At 31.7% G+C, this 5683-nt stretch overlaps 1 non-coding gene across 1 annotated transcript; it reads right to left on the reverse strand.

Moving 5' to 3' along the window:
• Positions 1-4373: 4373 nt before the first annotated feature.
• On the reverse strand, positions 4374-4537 carry LOC126025593 (U1 spliceosomal RNA). The gene has a single exon (XR_007501485.1). It is a non-coding gene; the product is annotated as a U1 spliceosomal RNA (small nuclear RNA).
• Positions 4538-5683: the final 1146 nt, after the last annotated feature.

A 5683-nucleotide genomic window follows, 5' to 3' on the forward strand; every position in this document is an offset into this window, starting at 1 on the left:
GATTGCATTGAATTTATATATTAGTTTCGGTAAGAGGGTCATTGTGATGATATTTATTCTTTCAATCCATGAACATGAAATATTCTTTTTGCCTTAGGTCTTCTTCATTTTCTTAAGTCTTGGAAGGTTTTGAGGTATATGTCTGTCACTTCTGGTTAAGTTGATTTCTATGTACAGCTTTTGTGTGATATGCTTTTCAGATCATTTGCTTTAATGCTCAGAGCATAAATATTGAACAGTATAGTAGGTATGCAGTGAACAATATAAAGTATTTTTAAATTATTTTTCAAAATGATTATATAATGGGTTTTAGTCATTTGCTTTATTTATTTTTATTTATTTATTTATTCATTTTGTTTTTTGGGTCACACCCGGCAGTGCTCAGGGGTTATTCCTGGCTTTACGCTCAAAAATTTCTCCTGGCAGGTTCAGGGGCCATATGGGATGCCGGGATTCGAACCACTGTTCTTCTACACTCAAGGCAAACGCCTGACCTGCATGCTATCTCTCCAACCCTCATTTGATTTATTTAAAAAAAAATGGTGCACCACCATACCTCAGGTGCTATGCCTTCCTCTATAATCGGGGACACTCCCTGTGGTAGAGGAGAGTGTTGGAAACCAAACTCAGGCCTCTTGCATGAAAAAATTATTCTCAGATCATCAGGCTCTCTTGATCTTAAAGGAATTTAGCCAATTTACATTTTAATTTTAAATTTATTTGGTTTTTCTTGAGTCACATTTTTGGATAGTAGCTAATCTTGATTCTTGATTTTAGTCATTTTAAATAATGTAATCTTATATATAATTTTATTTTAACTTTTGATTTCTGAGTGACAAATCTTTCATGTATGTAATTGTCTTCAGTATCATAGTTGATATTCAGATGTGTTCCCAGCTTATAATTGATTTTCCTGTAATTCAATTTTAATAGTTATTTGCATATTTTAAAGAAAATACTTAATAAAAATGTTTTCCAAAAGCTTTTAAATTAACATGTATTTTCTGGATGTCATTATCTCACATGTAGTTAAATTCACTTCTTACCATACTCAAAAATTCCTGTATCAAATAAGGAAAATAGTTTTATTTTTCTGTGCTATGAGTGAGTTTAGTTATCCAGTAAAATTGATTAATTTAATGACTTTACTGTTGTATATAGTCAAACAAACAAAAAACATATAAAGATACATGTAACCATTAAAATCCAAAACCAAGTAGCAGTTCTTATATTGTATATTAGTATGTACAGCTGCAAAATGCAATAATTACTGCTTGATCAGCCATTTAAAAAAATTGTCAGTGTTAATATTTCCTTAAGCTCTGATACTTTTGGAAATTTTTATTGTCTAAGTAAGATATAATTTTAATTACAGTAATAATTAATTATAATCACATTTACTGCTAGTTCTTATAATTTCCCCCAAAATTAAGTCATTCTTTTTACTTCTTAGATTTTATCATTGTTCACTTATGTTCACAGAAAGAATTTAGTTGAGGTAGTTTTGATTGTAAATTCCATATATCAGGCAGAAAAGTTTAGTTGCTAAAATATGAAGACTAAAAACAGAATATAATGCTTAACAGTACATACCAGATAGTCATTGTTAAAAAGCCGTCACTGAATGAAATATTTATGTATTCAGGGATCTTCTTTATATGATTTTAGGGGGTCTGAAGATTTTGGAAAGTTTTTCATGATAATGTCAATTGGTTGTAGATATGCATTTAAGTGTATATGTGTGCTTACCATTTATAACATTTCAATTTTATTTTGTTTAATGATTTATGATTACTTCTATCTAGTTAGTGACAAAATAAGCTATTGTACACATAAAATTGTATTATAAATTTCTTGACTCCCATGAGTCCAAAATATTTTTCTTTGGGAAATTATTTATAAACACATAATAATTTTTTAGTTTTATATTGCTATTTTACAGTCATAAAGAAATTGAGATTAATACAAATAACCATGTATAGCACAATAAACAAAAAATAGCATATCTAAATCTTATGAATGGTAGTTTTCCTTTTTTACAAAGGGATATTTATACTTTTGTATGTCAAGGTAAGCATTTCAGTAACTATATGTATTTAAATCTATGTTTATAAGCTTGATTTGTATAAATATTAAAGTTCTATATGTTTATAAACTTGAGAAATCTTTGTATTTTTCTATGCAAAAGGGTAATGTGTTCATTACTTTAAATTAAACAATTCTGATTTAGATACCTGTATCAGAAGAGACTTTTTGTTGTGAATATCTAAGTCGTTTGACCAATTAACAATGACATATGAGAGGCCAGAGTGATAGCACAGTGGTAGGGCATTTGCCTTGCACACTGCTGAACCGGGATGGATGGACCTGGGTTTGATTCCCATATGGTCCCCCAAGCCTGCCAGGGTCAATTTTTGAACACAGAGCCAGGAGTAACCCCTGAGCACTGCCGGGTGTGGCCCAAAACCAAACCAAAACAAAAAGGCATATGAGTAAAAGCTGAAATAAAATGATTTGTTTCTAATCACTGCCATGAGGAAGCATATTATCAGACATCCCACTTAGCCTTCCCCAACACAGATGGCTAACCAGATTTTAAAGAGAGGTCACTACCCTGATAGTGAGGGTGATATTTCTCTAGCTTAATTTATTTCTCAAGCTTAATTTAAACATGTATTTAATAAATAATAAGTATTTATATATATGAGCATTTACATTCAGATAAAAGAATTAGTACAGGCAAATATAGCCTTGATTAAATCTCTCTTTACCCGGAAAACTCAGCACCAAGAGAAACATAAAATTGTAATCCTCATAGTCTTTTAAAGAACCCTGTAGCTTTAACCAGACTATTCCATTGGATTAAAGGACATATCTAAGGGATGCCAAGCAATTTTTACCTCAGATATAATATCCAAGGTTTGCCCTGCAAGTAGCAATGGGTTGTTAAGAAAGCTTTTATCAGGTAAAGATTTACATCTCTTTCAAATAAGCTCTCTCTCTCTCAACAAAAATTGTTTATAAGTCAGATTTAGGAAGTTAGTTATCTGTGAAAGCCCTAAAAGCAAAAATACTGTTCCCTAAGGTGAAAAAATACCTTGCTAGAAAAATGTGGCATCTTGCTCATTCTTTATTCTACATCAGAATTGACACCTAGAGTCTGGCCAAAAGGAAAAAAATTGAGATGTTAAAATTTGACCTCTTTTGATGCCAGAGAAGCTTTTGTGAATTGTATCTTTTTATAAAGTGAATTGTTTTGAAGATCATCAGTGTGTACTGTTAAAGCATATGTTAACAAGAAAGATATATTTTACTTAGCAAAGAAACACATGTGAGCTTTTTTTTTTAATATATTTACAAAATACTGTGACTGGCAAAAATCCTCTATATATTTCCCAAGTATTTTGAATAAAGTCAGAATACTAATTCTCTCACACAACTGAGTGTGACTCTGTCATTTATCATCTGCTGATTCTGTAAAACCCACTTTTCTGAGGGAATTTTGAGAATTCCCTGACATATCAGACCAACACAGAAAAAAACAAATGAGTCAGCTAGACAGGACTGTTGCAAAAGAAACTTCAACATTCTGCATGTGATGGAATAGTTCCTCATCAATACTAGGAAATTATGTTTATTTTAAAGGAATAGTTATTTTTTCTAGTTTTTAATTAAAATTTAAGCACTATGATTTTTACTTTTGAAATTTGTCAGTGATAGAGTCTTATGCATACAGTATCCAATGTCATATCCCTTCAACTGAGGGTCATTTTCATTTCATTATTGTTTCAGGTTCTTTCCCCCAGAACCAACCACTCATGTCTAAGGTGCTATGCCTGCCTCTGTAATTAGGGGATGCTCCTAGTGGTAGAATAGAGTGTTTGAGACAAAACTCAGGCCTCATGCATAAACAACATATGTTCAGACCATCGAGTGTTTCTTTCCCCCAAACCTACACATGTCTCACTGCTGAGATAAGCTCCATTCTGCAGACCAGTTCTTAGATTCTGCTAGTTTCAAACTTGATTGTTCTTTAACTATGATGCTTTATATCCCACATATAAAAGTGATCATTCTGTCTCACTGTCCCTCTGACACCTCTAAATATGATATTCTCCAGCTAGATTGACATAAAGTAAAATTACATAATTTTGTGGATTTTATTTATATAATTCAATAGTAGTATTCTATTGTGTTTATATACAATTTTTGTTCAGTCATTTAGTCTTGGTCACTTGTGCTTTTAATAGATTTTGTCTATTTTGAATATATACATTAACTGTGTTTTTTCTGAATAAAATCTTTCGCCCTTAGGGTAGACCTGCAGAGGTACGATTGCAGAGTTAATTGTTTTAAAAAGCTATTTTTTTTATTAGGGGAGAGCGCGAACGCAGTCCCCCACTACCACAAATTATGCAGTCGAGTTTCCCAACTTTGGGGATATCGCAGGGGTCAGCACATCCCGAGTGCAATGGATAAGCCTCATCCTGGGAAAACCACCTTCGTGATCATGGTATCTCCCCTGCCAGGTAAGTATAATAATTATTTTATTTTTTAAAAAAATAAATGTCTGCATTGTTTTCCAAATATATTCAAATAGTAAAAGTTCTAATAAACTGTGCATGAGTGTTCTTTTTTCCTCAAAGACACACCAACCATCTTCATTTTGTTTTTTTTGATGTGTGTTAGTATCACTAGTATAAGATGATATATTATTATTGTTTTAACTTGCATTTCCCTGATAATAAGTGATACAGAGCATTCTTCATTTAGCTATGTCTATAGCTGTTTTCTTGGAGAAAGTTCCTATTCACCTCTTCACTACATTTATTTGTTTTGTTTTGTTTTGAAGCCTTTGTGGCAGCAGATAGGGCTAACTCCTGGCTCTGCATTTAGGAATGCATCCTGGAATTGTTCAAGGAACCATATGGGATGCTGGAGATCGAAACCAGTTAAATTTTATGTAAAGCTAATGTACATATTACTTGCTGTAATATAGCTTCAGCTCTTCCCCATTTTTTTATGGGGCTGATTTTTGTTAGTTTGTTACTTAACAAACAATTGCTTTATATAACTTAAATACCAAACTTTAGATTATTGGTGTGAAAATATTTTCTCACAATCCATGGACTGTCTTTTTTATTCTATTCTTCAGTATTATTCAAATATTTCTAGCTAATATTCTAAATTTGTCTTTTTATTCAAATCTAACCAAAAGTATAAGATATCTTAATTTCATGTTATACTTGAGATACTAAATTGAATTACATAAATTTTATTTTTTTGTGTCTGTATTACTGAATCACTTATTTTAATCTTATCTTTTGTTATATATATTTACATTTTATTTATTTTAATGCTTCAAATCAAAATTACTATTATGAAGTTTATCTCTCCTATTCATTCATTGTCACTCAAAATGTTAAATGCACAAAATTGACTGCCACACAGTGGCAAGAAACGAGGCAGTGGAGCAAAAAGGACAGGAGAGAAACTGGGGTCATTGATGGCAGAAAATGTGCACTGGTGAAGGGTATTGTATATCATATTACTAAAATTCAGTCATGAAAAATCTTGTGACTGTGAAATAAAATAACTAATTTGGGAGCCAGAGCAATAGCACAGCAGTAGAACATTTGCCTTGTTTGCAGACACCTGAGGCAGACCCTAGTTCAATTTTGGG

Source organism: Suncus etruscus, chromosome 1 (genome assembly GCF_024139225.1).
Source record: "Suncus etruscus isolate mSunEtr1 chromosome 1, mSunEtr1.pri.cur, whole genome shotgun sequence".
In the NCBI taxonomy this organism is placed as follows: Eukaryota; Metazoa; Chordata; class Mammalia; order Eulipotyphla; family Soricidae; genus Suncus; species Suncus etruscus.